The 15,566-nt window shown below is 35.1% G+C and overlaps 1 protein-coding gene across 4 annotated transcripts in view; it reads right to left on the reverse strand.

Moving 5' to 3' along the window:
* The window catches only part of USP15 (ubiquitin specific peptidase 15), a 148,738-nt gene that overhangs the window by 33,543 nt on the left and 99,629 nt on the right, over positions 1-15,566 (reverse strand). The window lies entirely within an intron of this gene.

The raw sequence follows: 15,566 nt of genomic DNA on the forward strand, positions 1-15,566 counted from the left end.
CATTTAAAGTCCCCACTGTTGTCCCTTCTTTCAAATTCTATGGTATTTCTTCTTCACATACTATTTGAATTCAATGAAGAATTATCAAAGTTCTAGGAAGTATAAATACTGATACTGATGGGAAACATTTTGTTGGCTAGCAAAGAAATGTCAATCCTTTTTTGCCCTCATCTACACAGGACCAAGGAAGGAGAATTCTAAGTTTGTCAAAAAGACTACCCTATTACTTGCAGTGAGTAAATTCCGTAACTAGAGATGTCAATGTTAAAAAAGCCATGATTATGTGAAGACCATTAATTTTCATATTGAAAGCCAAAAAAATATATGGATAGAGGATTCACTTATGACACAGATAAAAGTGGAAGTCTCTGTGATATTTCACCAGCAAAAAGGCTAGAAGATTAGGATAAGTTGTTTTTAAATAAGGCTTTCAAACTATTAATACTAGATTATGTCAGTAGTTGTCTGATTTCATTATTTTATTTTTAGTAACAGGCTATTCATGAATTTTAAAAACTTTTTTCATATATTCACTTGATGGGAAGTATGCTAAAACCAGAAGGTTCTAAAAACATTAAGAAATGTTGGTGTAAGTTACATTTATTTTAAAGAATGGAAGCTTAAATGGAAGAATTGAATGGAATTCAATTTTAATGTTGTTACACTATTTCCTACCCCATTAATAATTCAAAACTGGCTCACAATGAAATTTAAAAGAATTAACTTTTTAGGCAAGCAAGAGATTTATGAAACAATGGTTCTTTATAATTTTGTATGTGTTCAGTCCCTTGCACATAATATTCAGTAAAGAATCAATTTTGAATACATAATTATTAAGAATTGTGTGATTTTACTGATCTTAGTTCTTCTGCAAAGGCATACAGAAAAGGACAGCAGAATTTTTTTTTAAGTTTACTGATTTGTTACATTAAGAAAAACAATCAAGCCATTTTTGTAATAAAACTTTAAATAATTGTTCAACAAATATTTATTAAGAGATCATTACTTCAAGAGTCTCTGTAAGTATACAAATAATGTTCTAAAAGAATTTTTTTCCTATCATTCACTGAAATCTTTCAAGGAACTATTTCCATGGTGGTGCTGATATGATATGCCCAGCTGTGACTAACATGCCAGCTCAATTCAAGTGCTATCAGATCAACTGCATTTGCAGGACCGTATATGGTCCAAGAGTTATTATACATATATAGGTAGCTCTCTGACCCTTCATTTGCAAGAAATAAATATATATTATGTGCTATAATTCTTACTAAAATTACTGTGCAATCTTTGGGAGTTTAGATAGCTCAGGTCAAGTTCCAAATATTTCTGGTAAATAATTTTTTCTAATGCAGTGTTTTGCAAATCATGTGTGTGAAAGGACTAATTTTTTTTTAAATATTGAACACATTATTTTTATTAAAATACATCTTTATGTACATTTCACTAATTCTTGCAACAGCTCTGAAAAGTAAATTTAGTAAGCATTATCTCCTGTTTTAGAGCTGAAGAAACTAAGTCTTGGAATAGATAAGTAACCTGCTTACTCACATACACAGAAGAAAAGTTGCAGAGCTAATATACAAACCCAAATATTTCTGCTCGAGCTATTTTTACCTCCTGGTGCTATTCCCAGTTTTCAAATGATTACTTCCACAGCAAAATACACTTTCCTCTAAATCTATATGGAAGATAATTTTCCATGTTTCTCAATGACCTAGAAGGCACTTCAGGTAGAAGTTTTATTGTGAGTGTGAAAAGTGCAATAATTACATGGAAAGGACTAATTTTTTAAAAATTCCACCACAGATTGGTACTTGTGTAAGATACAGTAAAAATGAACCACTAGAAAAATTAAATTAAAAACACCATACAAAAAATAAGTCTTGCTTTTTATTATAAAACTTGATATAAAATTACCCTATCAAATTGCTATAGAGATTTTTGATCACTTACAATTTCTGTGCTTATTTTATTGTTGACCAGAATTATCTTGTCCATAGACACATTGTAAGAAACACTGTTCTACTGTGCTTACGATTATCTGCTACTATACTAACATTGGGGATATAAAAGAAAACCAAAGATAGCCTCTGCTTTCACAGTTCTCAACCACATAATACGTATTGTCCATGAGAAATGGACAGAAGAGAGAAAGTACGAAAAAGGCAAGTAGGGAAGTGGTAACAGTATATACAAAGAGTTTCGAAACATAATAAATTCTAAGAATTGAAAGTAGTTTTGGCTAAACAGGTAGACAGAATCCAGTTTGAATTTTATCCTTTAGGTGACGGGGCACAGGTTTTAAACACATAATAATCATATTTGCTTTATAAAACAGTAAATTTGGAAGCACTGTATTCAATGGATTTGAAGAGGACAAACGATGGAACAAAGAGATGACACATATATTTTGATAGTTCACAAAAAAGATGCTTAAGCATTGAAATAATGTAACAGGAGAGGAAAGGGAAAAATATGTGCTATATAAGAAGTAGAATGAACAGGACTTGCGATAAGTCTTCGGTTTTTGGCTTGGGTTACTGGGTTGTACCTATAAGAAAGTGTAGGAAATAAAATAATCAAGATTAGTGTAAGTAGGCATCTTGAGTTGAAGTTACATGTAGTTTAACTTGGCAGGAATGTCCATTTAACAGTTACATATTGGAGGGAGATTCAGAAGAGAGAATTATGGATGAGACAAATTTTGGATATTAGTATATAGATGGATGTCAAATTCTCAAAGGTAAAGGGGGTACAAGGAACCTAGCAAACAGGAGGTCAAGAGTGACCTAATCAAAAGCAATTTCTATAGGGTGGTATGATGATAACAGTAATGATAACAGTATTTGATATTTTTATATGTTTACATGTGCCAAGCATTTCCTAAGCACTTTATCTTCATTTTACAGAGGAAGAAACTACGAAGTTTCTTATCCAAGGTCACATAGCTTGTAAGTGGCAGAATTAGCATTTGAATACAGGCAGTCTAGTTCCAAAACCCATGCTTTAACCTACCATGCTAAGCAGCTGACAGGCTATGGTGAGATAAGGACTACTGAATGGGAGATGGGAAACTAGGGGGAAAGCACAGATCATCCTGTTCAAGGTCATGGGTCTCCCTCACTCTACTTCCCAGCTGAAAAAAAGACTTGACTATGTATATATGCTGAAAGGAAGAAAGACAGTGAAGAGGTGAGGTTAAATGTATAAAACAAGGCCGGGCGTGGTGGCTCATGCCTGTAATCCCAGCACTCTGGGAGGCCGGGGTGGGCGGATCACGACGTCAAGAGCTTGAGACCATCCTGGCCAACATGGTGAAGCCCTGCCTCTACTAAAAATACAAATATTAGCCGGGTGTGGTGGTGCATGCTTGTGGTCCCAGCTACTCGGGAGGCTAAAGCAGGAGAATCACTTGAACCCAGGAGGCGGAGGTTGCAGTAAGCCGAGATTGCACTACTGCACTCCAGCCTGGTGATACAGCGAGACTCTGTCTCAAAAAAACAAACAAAAAAGAAGAATAAAACAAAGAGTAAACAAGGGAACATGTCTCTGGGATGGTAACAGAGGTTCCAGGTATCATCATGACAACAGATATATTTTTGGTATGTTATTATACAATGATACTACTGTAAGTATAAAAGGAAGCTAAATGTATGTTTTATTTTACTATTAATATTAAGGATTTCCTTATTTAAAAAAGTAACATTTTCATCACAAATTTGTTTCATTTAAAAAACACTTATTAGAAGTCTTCTCCTGGCAAAGTATAGAAAACTGCACTTAGAAAAGCCCTAGAAATTATTCATAATGCCTCAATTATGTATCAAATATAGTATATAACAGAAGCAGCATTATGTGATATACACCAAATCTGGTATATAATTGAGGCATTAAGAATAAGCATTATATATTGCTCAAGATATTTTAGGTCCTCCTCTTTTTAGAGCTGGCACATGTGTGAAAAAGTACCAATAGTTGGCATATGAAAAAATAAAAAAATCAGGTAGCAGGAAAAAAAAAAGGAAAAAAAAAACCAGTTGGCATATAAAGGATTCCAATATGTTTTTATTGAGGGTGTGAACAATGTGTTTTTGCTGTGGCAAAACGGATTTCTGATACGGGAATTTCTGAGGTGAAAAAAATGTAGAAACTAGCATAAGCTATAATGTTTTAATTTGCATCTCTGGTAATTCTCTATTTTATGACCAAATGAACATATAAGTTGCAATGGACAGTAATGTGCTCTAATAAATGAAATAAAAATGTGACTCAAATTTCAGCTTCCTGATAAAGCCTCACTTATGTCCCAATGACTCAAAGAAAGAACTTTGCTTCCATGACATTTTGCTGATCATGTTTTCTATTATATAACATATTATATCTTATTTATATGTCTACCTTATTCACTAAACCATGAACTTCTAGAGGACAAGTACTGTCTTTTAAAATTAGGTATGCCAGTGTCTAGAACAATGCGTGGCACACAGTAGAGACTCAATGGATGCTTGTTGAGTCAGCTAAATAAATTAGCTACAAAAACACGGAAAGGAACAACCGGTACCAGCCACTGCAAAAATATACCAAATTGTAAAGACCATCAACACTATGAAGAAACTGCATTAACTAATGGGCAAAATAACCAGCTACTATCATAATGACAGGATCAAATTCACACATAACAAATATTCACCTTAAATGTAAATGGGCTGAATACCTCAATTAAAAGACACAGGCAAATTGGATAAAGAGTCAAGACCCATCAATGTGCTGTATTCAGGAGACCCATCTCATGTGCAAAGACACACGTCGGCTCGAAATAAAGGGATGGAGGAATATTTACCAACCAAATGGAAAGCAAAAAAAAAAAAAAAAAAGCAGGAGTTGTGTAATCTTTGATAAAACATACTTTAAACCAACAAGGATCAAAAGAGACAAAGAAGGGCATTACATACTGGTAAAGGGATCAATGCATCAAGAAGAGCTAACTATCCTAAATATGTATGCACCCAACACAGGAGCACCCAGATTCATAAAGCAAGTTCTTAGAGAACTACAAAGAGACTTAGACTCCCACACAGTAATCGTGGACGATTTTAACACCCCACTGTCAATATTAAACAGATCAATGAGACAGAAAATTAACAAGGATATTCGGGACTTGAACTCAGCTCTGGACGAAGTGGACCTAATAGACATTTACAGAACTCACCACCCCAAATCAACAAAACATACATTCTTCTCAGCACCTCATTGTACTTATTCTAAAATTGACCAAATAATTAGAAGTAAAACACTCCTCAGCAAATGCAAAAGAACGGAAATCATAACAAACAGTCTCTCAGACCACAGTGCGATCAAATTAGAACTCAGGATTAAGAAACTGACTCAAAACTGCACAACTACATGGAAACTGAACAACCTCCTCCTGAATGACTACTGGGTAAATAATGAAATGAAGGCAGAAATAAAGATGTTCTTTGAAACCAATGAGAACAAAGATACAACGTACCAGAATCTCTGGGACACATTCAAAGCAGTGTGTAGAGGGAAATTTGTAGCACTAAATGCCCACAAGAGAAAGCAGGAAAAATCTAAAATCGACTTAACATCACAAAAGAACTAGAGAAGCAAGAGCAAACAAATTCAAAAGCTAGCAGAAGACAAGAGATAACTAAGATCAGAGAAGAACTGAAGGAGATAGAGACATGAAAAACCCTTCGAAAAAATCAATGAATCCAAGAGCTAGTTTTTTGAAAAGATAAACAAAATAGACCGCTAGCCAGACTAATAAAGAAGAGAAGAATCAAATAGATGCAATAAAAAATGATAAAGGGGTTATCACCACTGACCCCACAGAAATAAAAACTACCATCAGAGAATACTATAAACACCTCTGTGCAAATAAACTAGAAAATCTAGAAGAAATGGATAAATTCCTGGACATACACACTCTCCCAAGACTAAACCAGGAAGAAGTCAAATCCCTGAATAGGCCTATAAAAAAGTCTGAAATTACTTGGGGAGACCGAGGCAGGCGGATCACGAGGTCAGGAGATCGAGACCATCCTGGCTAATATGGTGAAACCCCATTTCCGCTAAAAAATACAAAAAATTATCCAGGTATGGTGGCAGGTGCCTGTAGTCCCAGCTACTCGGGAGGCTGAGGCTGGAGAATAGCATGAACCCAGGTGGCTGAGCTTGCAGTGAGCTGAGATTGCGCCACTGCACTCCAGCCTGGGCGACAGAGCGAGACTCCATCTCAAAAAAACAAAAAACAAACAAACAAAAAAAAAACAACTCCGAAATTGAGGCAGTAATTAATAGTCTACCTACCAAAAACATTCCACGACCACATGGGGATTCACAGCTCAATTCTACCAGAGGTACAAAGAGCAGCTCAAACTATTCCAAACAATACAAAAGAGGGACTCCACCCTAACTCATTTTATGAGGCCGGCATCATCCTGATACCAAAACCTGGCAGAGACACAACAAAAACAGAAAATTTCAGGCCAATATCCCTGATGAACATCGACGTGAAAATCCTCAAGAAAATACTGGCAAACCGAATCCAGCACCACATCAAAAAGCTTATCCACCATGATTAAGTCGGCTTCATCCCTGGGATGCAAGGCTGGTTCAACATACGCAAATCAATAAAAGTAATCCATCACATAAACAGAACCAATGACAAAAACCACATGAATATCTCAATAGATGCAGAAAAGGCCTTTGACAAAATTCAACACCCTTTCATGCTAAAAACTCTCAATAAACTAGGTATTGATGGAATGTATCTCAAAATAATAAGAGCTATTTATGACAAACCCACAGTCAATATCATACTGAATGGGCAAACACTGGAAGCATTCCTTTGAAAACTGGCACAAGACAGGGATGCCCTCTCTCACCACTCCTATTCAACATATTATTGGAAGTTCTGGCTAGGGCAATCAGGCAAGAGAAAGAAATAAAGGGTATTCAAACAGGAAAAGAGGAAGTCAAATTGTCTCTGTTTGCAGATGACATGATTGTATATTTAGAAAACCCCATCGTCTCAGCCCTAAATCTCCTTAACCTGATAAGCAACTTCAGCAAAGTCTCAGGATACAAAATCAATGTGCAAAAATCACAAGCATTCCTATATACCAATAACAGGTAAACAGAGAGCCAAATCATGAGTGCACTTCCATTCACAATTGCTACTAAGGGAATAAAATACCTAGGAATACCACTTACAAGGGATGTGAAGGACCTCTTCAAGGAGAACTACAAACCGCTGCTCAAGGAAATAAGAGAGGACACAAACAAATGGAAAAACATTCCATGCTCATGGATAGGAAGAATCAATATCGTGAAAATGGCCATACTGCCCAAAGTGATTTATATTCAATGCTATCCCCATCAAGCTACCACTGACTTTCTTCACAGAATTGGAAAAAACTACTTTAAACTTCATATGGAACCAGAAAAGAGCCGGCATAGCCAAGACAATCCTAAGCAAAGAGAACAAAGCTGAAGGCATCACATTACCTGACTTTAAACTATACTACAAGGCTACAGTAGCCAAAACAGCATGGTACTGGTACCAAAACAGATATATAGACCAATGGAACAGAACAGAGGCATCAGAAATAACACCACACATTTACAACAATCTGATCTTTGACAAACCTGACACAAACAAGCAATGGTGAAAGGATTCTCTATTTAATAAATGTTGTTGGGAAAACTGGCTAGCCATAGGCAGAAAACAGAAACTGGACCCTTCCTTACAACTTATACAAAAATCAATTCAAGATGGATTAAGGACTTAAATGTAAGACCTAAAACCATAAAAATCCTAGAAGAAAACCTAGGCAATACCATTTAGGACACAGGCATGAGCAAAGACTTCATGTCTAAAACACCAAAAGCAATGGCAACAAAAGTCAAAATTGACAAATGGGATCTAATTAAACTAAAAAGCTTCTGCACAGGAAAAGAAACTATCATCAGCATGAACAGGCAAACTACAGAATGGGAGAAAATTTTTGCAATCTATCCATCTGACAAAGGGCTAACATGCAGAATCTACCAAGAACTTAAACAAATTTACAAGAAAAAGCAGACAACCCCATCAACAAGTGGGCAAAGGATATGAACAGACACTTCTCGAAGACACGCAGCCAACAAACATATTAAAAAAAGCTCATCATCACTGGTCATTACAGAGAAATGCAAATCAAAATCACAATGAGATACCATCTCATATACCAGTTAGAATGGTGATCATTAGAAAGTCAGGAAACAACAGATGCTGGAGAGGATGTGGTGAAATAGGAAGGCTTTTACACTGTTGGTAGGAGTGTATATTAGTTCAACCATTGTGGAAGACAGTGTGGTGATTCCTCAAGGATCTAGAACTAGAAATACCATTTGACCCAGCAATCCCATTATTGGGTATGTACCCAAAGGATTATAAATCATTCGATTAAAAAGACACATGCACACACATGCTTATTGCGGCACTTTTCACAATAGCAAAGACTTGGAAACAACCCAAATGTCCATCAATGACAGACTGCATAAAAAAAAGTGGCACATATACATCATGGAATACTATGCAGCCATAAAAAAGGATGAGTTCATGTCCTTTGCAGGGACATGGATGAAGCTGGAAACCATCATTCTCAGCAAACTATCACAACAACAGAAAATCAAACACTGCATGTTCTCACTCATAAGTGGGAGTTGAAAAGTGAGAACACACGGACACAGGGAGGGGAACATCACACACCAGAGCTTATTGGGGGTTGGGGGGCTAGGGGAGGGATAGCATTAGGAGAAATACCTAATGAAGGTGACAGGTTGATGAGTACAGCAAACCACCTTGGAACGTGTATACCTATGTAACAAAACTGCATGTTGTGCACATGTACCCCAGAACTTAAAGTATAATAATATGATAAAAAAGAAAAACTAAAAAATAATTCCATTCACTAAATAAATAAATAAATAAATAAGTAAAAACAAGAAAACAAGTTTGGTTGCTTTTTATTAATAACTCCTTTGCCCCTTTCTCTTTCCAACTCTAGATGAATCTAGGCATGTTTTATGCACCATGTAACTGAACATTGTTGGAAAAAATTTCAAGTGAATACATTTATACCATTCTAAGTTGATGATCTCCAATATCAAATGAGACCTCAATACTGCTGAGCAATCTTCTTACCCTTTCATTCTTAGCTAGTGATCTAGTCTTGTATTTTGGGGATAATGGAAGCCATCAGAAAATCTAGACATTGCTTGCATCCGTAATCCCTTTCTTTCCTCCTATTGCAAACGAAGTCTCATTCCTCCATTCAAATGCATTGTAGGGCTTAGTTCTCAGATGTCTTTTTCATAGATGCCCTCATTTAGACACAACCATTTCTATGATTTTAAATACCATCTACAACACGCAGATTTTTATTTCCAGCTTAGGCCTCTGTTCTATATTCCACACTAGCATATCCAACTGTCTATGATCTATCTGCTTGGATGTTTCACAGACATCATAAACTGAACATGCCTAAAATTAACTCATAATCTCCTCCCCACCCCAAATTTATTTCTCCTACTATGTTCTTCTTCCTACTACTCTGGAATTTCATTAAATGGTTACATCTATCATTATGATATATAAGCCAAAAACTAGAGAGACACTTGTGATTCCCTTCACCTTTCACTAATTTGAGTGCCTTCTACATGCCAGACACTATTCCAGGCAATGGGGCTACAATAGTGACTAAAACAAAATCCCAGCAGTCATGGGAGAGGGAGAGAGGGAGAGAGGGAGAGAGCACGGGGTGGGGACGCGGGGAGAGGGTGTCTGTGTTGGGAGTAGGGGAAGATACACAGACAAACAAAAAACCCTAATAGAAATAAAGCATGCCAGATGGTTATGAGTACTGTGTGGAATGTGGGGCAGTCACTATTTACAGGGTGACTGAGGAAGGACCTGACTGATAGATAATAGCAACCTAATGGAAGTGAGAGAACAAGAATATATATATTTAGAGGAAGAACATTACAGGTATAGGAAACTGCAAGTTCAGAGACCCTAAGGCAGGCACGCTCTTGGCATGTGTGAGGGTGAGGATGGAACAAGGTAAGCATGGAGGTAAGTGACAGGAAATAAGCTAGCATGGGGCCAGATCCTACAGGGCTTTGTACATTTTTTTAAGGACTCTGGCTTTCGTTGATCATTGAGTGAAATGAGAAGGCATTTTGTGTTATTGCCTAAGTAATAGAAAATGCCTTAGGTTTGAAACAAATTGCTGGCTGTTCTTTTAAGAACAGATTGTGGAAGGTAAGGATAGAAGCAAAGAAACCAGCTAGCTGACAAATGGAATGAACCAGATAAGAAGATGGTAGCCTGAAACCTCTAGTGCCTTTGTAACATTAAAATCTAAATTCTCCCTATATGATCTGGCTTTTGCCTACTCCTTCAAACTCATTTTGTTTCACTCCCCTTCATACGTTATTCCACAAACTACACTTCTGGTTCCTCAAACTTGCCCTTCTTAGCGGCTTTGCACATGTTTTTGGTCCTTCTAGCTTCACCTGCCAAACTCATACATATTCTTTGGTCAAAGCTCATGTTACTTTTGGTAAATATGACACCCAGCTTCCATCAGGTGCTCTCCAAGCTCCTGTTAGCACTCTACTTTATCTTTCATGATACTTATCATAATTCATGATTGATTTAATATTTATCTCCCTCATTAGACTGTAAACTCCATGGGAAAAAGCTGTTTTGTTCATCATGGCATAATTAGTGATTATGAGAAAGTCACCTAATAGACCTTCAATAAATATTTGCTGAGTAAATGACTTCATAAGTCATTCATTACTTATGAATTACTTGAAAAAAATTACCCAGCTTGATAATCTACAATATTTTGAAAATAGTGCTCTGAATAACTTCTGGCTTTCGAAAATCAACTTTGTCACTGAAGGATGAAAAATATCCACCAGTGATACTCAGAAGAATAAAAGCAATTCCAAAAGGAGTACTTGAATAGTTTTCAACATTCTACACATCAAATGAATAAGTGTGTATATAACCTCCTAGGGAAATTGTTTTAAATGGCACAACATTAATGCTACTTAAAGAGAGCATCTTGTATTATGGGGGCCAATTATTTGAACTAAACACAAAAACATTTTTAATAATTGTACAACATGTGAATATACTTAATGTCACTATACACTTAAAATGGTTATACTGGCAAATTCTGTTATATTTTACCACAAAAAACAAAACATAAGCATTTCTTATAGGTTGACTGGCATAATTTCAAAAAAATACATGATCTCAAAATGTACTGAATAATAACTCATAATAACTTGTCTTAGTGACTGGAAGTCAAACTTTCCTTGCTTCAATTTCCTCATTAGTGGAATAGAGATACTTACACCCTAACTCACAGACCTCTGTGAAGAGAAAATTAAGTGAAAAACAATATAAAAAAAACCCTGCATTATACAAAGAAGGGTACTGCTCTTAACAGAGGCTGCAGGTTCAATACAGGGCTGTTAATGTTTTAATATGGGTTTATATGAGAACTAGTAATTGATTTAGATATTACTATTAATCAAACAATGGTTTAAGTAACCAACTCACTGACCCTCTCCCTGCTGAATAGTTTATAAATCATTGTAAAGAAGTAAATGGTAATCTTTTAGAAAACATTTTGACATCAAAAAAATGAGCTGCTTGATTTTAAGTAAGAGAAGTAAATCTGAAATAGGTTTTTCTTTCCTTTTATTTTCTTGGAGGGAGGGAGCAAATCTGTAGTTCCCATTACAGACTACAGATTGACATTTCTTTTGTTTTGCTTTTAATTACAAAAAAATCCTTGAAATAATTACAAAAATTGATACAAGATACTTCAGCCTTATTATATTAATAACTTCTGTTATAAGATGTAGTCACTACAATACTATCTAATAAGTTTATTATTAAATTGGTGTTGGCCTTTCCTAGCCAGGATAGTAAAACCTTTTTGTATTTTAGAATTAGATGCAATAATTTACAACTCTTCAAAAGAACCTCTCTATTTCTCTAAGATCTCTATTATGTCATTTTCCTATTACAGAATTAGGGACAGATAAAACACATAAAAACCTGTATTAATTCAGAAAGAGGCACTAATCTTAGGGAATTTTGCTTATTCACTGAGAAGAATGTGAACAGCGACAAATCAAATCTCATGTCTCCATCTGAGATTAAGAAAGGCATGTTTTCATAATAAATCATTATTAGCCAAGTTACACAAGTGCAAGGCATTCTTTTAGAGATACCATTTCTCCCCTAGTTTTGAACACTAAATTTTTACAGAACTATCCCATATATACTCTTTCTTAAAATAATCTGTCTGAGAACGTAGGTTCTTCTTTCCCACCTCTGTTCTCTTTCAAAAAGGAAGGGCTATTCTAGTCCAAAGGGAAAAGTAAAAACATTGGTATCCATGTTGAGAAAAATGAATGGTTCTAATGCAAGTAAGGTTGTTTCCATTTTTTCTTTTTGCTTTTATCAAAATGGATAGATGACCTGACTGAGTTGTCATTTGATAGAGGATTGAATATATTTTTGATGACAATTTGCTATGTAATTTCTGGCACATAACATGAAAGGAACTCACATAATTGAGTTTAACATCCTGGATTAGGATGAAAACCTGACCTAGGAAGTAGTAGTTTTAAATTTTTCATTAGCCACATTCTCAGTTTATCAGAACAAATATAAGATCCTAAACTATTTTTTAAAAAGGGTTTTGTGTCTCAGAAGTGAGGTTTTTCCTTTTAAGATGAAAACTATATTCATTTAAATATAAGGTTGGTAATTTAAATAAAATTAGAAGGTTTCGTGTTAAACTGGACTTCTAAGAAACTGAGTTCCAATAAATGCAAAAAGAAAGTCTCAAGGTAAGAGCAGGCTAGTTGAAGTAATGTAACATAGAAATAACAGCTTCAGAAATAACTTTTTCTCTGTTTTACAATGTAATGAAGATCTATCTAGTTTCTTAAAAATGTTATTTCTGTGTAGTATTACTTATTCTCTTAAATTAAATCTTTAAAAAAGTTTAAACTTTCTATTTAACATTCTTCTAAATTTTTGAAATTATGTTTTCCTAATCAACAGATTATAGAAAAAAAAGCTGACTTTAAAAATGCTTGAAATCCCAACTTATTTTATATTTTATGACAGGAATAATGAATAAGTCTATGATTAGTATCATTTTTTCCAATGACTTCCTAGAATCTATTTAAGGCACTCTATTATGTCCAAGTAAAGATTTTGAAAATAACCATCTTATGCCATGCTGCTTTCCAGTGGAAAATACTACATTACTCTTCTGCTTCAAATCCATCTGAGGAGATGCTTCATCCAGGAAACTAACCATGAGCCTCCTAGGTAGGCCTTGACAATGAAAAAGACAAGGGTTGGAGTGCTCTTGAATCTACTGAACTAATGCTAATTAAAATTATCACCAATAATGCAAAATAAAAACTAGGCATTCTCTAGATGGAGTAACAGATTTAGGGCACTAGAAAACTATCTTATTATATTATTTGAAGCAATGGGACATGGTGGTATATGCCTATAATCATAACTACTCAGGAGGCAGGGGTGAGGGGTAACCAAACTCAAGAATTTTGAATTTCCAAATGCCCTACAGATAGAATATTCAAACAATTCTATGCTATTATATCCCTTACTTATCAGCTTGCCTAGGAAGAGTTAAATTAGCATAGTTCAGAAATTAAAGAGATGATAAATACCATTATTGCAATAACACTACATGAAAAATAAAAATACACTCAATTATTTCTTCTTAGTCCACTAAGGTCCACGTGGAAAAAGACTCAAGAAAAGAGAACAGACACAATGGTTATGGAGGACAGAATCTCCACTTGTTGAATTTAAAAAAAAGATGAGATAATTTCTACATAATACGTATTCTGTGTTTATAATGTGCCAGTCAGTATCCTACGAGTTAAAACCATTAACCCACGTAACCCTTACAAAACTCCTAAGATAGGGTACTATTATTTTCTTGTCAGACGATGAGAAAAATGAATTGTGGAATTAACTTGTCTAGGGAAATACAGTTATTATAATAGGCAGGAAAGCCATGCTTTTAATCCAAGTAGTGTAACTCCATAAACTGTGATCTTAACCTGTATTATTAGTTTTTTATGTGTTTCTTTTCTTTTTTTTTTTCAAGCCAGACTTTGGCTTTCAAACTGTTCCTCAGAGTCCTGGGATTACATGAGAAAGCTTCTGGGGCCATTGTGGAAAGTAAAGGAAAGCAGATGGGGTTCTGGGAACTTCACCCAACCAAAGCAATTTTACCATATCTACTTAAATATTGAGGACACAATTAAACTTTCCACGGTAACTTAAAAAAAAAGGTTTTGATGCTAAAATACAAAGCGTTTGAAAATCACAATATCTAGGCTATAATCTTCATAAGTTCAGGATATACAGTTGTTCTTGGTATCCATAGGGGATTGGCCACGGGAGCCCCCCTCTCCACCTTGGTGATACCAAAATCCATAGATGCTCAAGTTCTTGATATAAAATGGTGTTGTATTTGTATATAACCTACATATATCTTCACATATACTTTAAATCATCTCTAGATTTGTTACAATACTTAATAAAATGTAAATGCTATGTTAATTGTTATACTGCATTGTTTTAAAATTCACATTATTTTAAATTGTCATTTGTTTATTTATTTTTGAGATGGAGTTTTGCTCTTGTCACCCAGGCTGGAGTGTAATGGCGTAATCTTGGCTCACTGCAACCTCCGCCTCCCAGGTTCAAGCGATGCTCCTGCCTTAGCCTCCCGAGTAGCTGGGATTACAGGTGCCTGCCATCATGCCCGGCTAATTTTTGTATTTTTTAGTAGAGACGAGCTTTCATCATGTTGGCCAGGCTGGTCTCAAACTCTTGACCTCAGGTGCTCCACCCGCCTCAGCCTCCTAAACTGCTGGGATTATAGGCATGAGTCACCATTCCTGGACAAACTGTTATATTGTTATTTTTTACTGTGCTATATGGCAGTACCATATTCACCAGAAAAGGTTAATACTCATTCATACCATTATATCAGAAAATCTTAAGTACCAATATCATTATTATTTAATTTAATGATATTTACTGTTATTATTTAATTTAACAGTAATAATGTTAAATCACACTCAGATTGGTGCTGCTTAGTTTTTAATCATTTGTGGTCAAAAGATTTCACTATCTCAAGGCTACTGATGGGCTAAGTATAACCCACGCTTACATTAAAAAAGTATACTTTTTTACACTCTTTTTTTTTTTTAACATATGTTAATACTATACCTTATGTGCTGAAATGAACACTTCAATTTGGAGGACACTGAATTAATTTAAGAGGTTACATTCAAATTCAAATTGTCAGTAGAGATAATATTGATAATATTTTCTAAAATTCATGAAAATTGCCTTCAATTTCAAAGAAGTTACAAGGAAACTTGAAAAAAGCATAATTGAA

The sequence above is a fragment of the Nomascus leucogenys genome, chromosome 11 (assembly GCF_006542625.1).
Source record: "Nomascus leucogenys isolate Asia chromosome 11, Asia_NLE_v1, whole genome shotgun sequence".
In the NCBI taxonomy this organism is placed as follows: Eukaryota; Metazoa; Chordata; class Mammalia; order Primates; family Hylobatidae; genus Nomascus; species Nomascus leucogenys.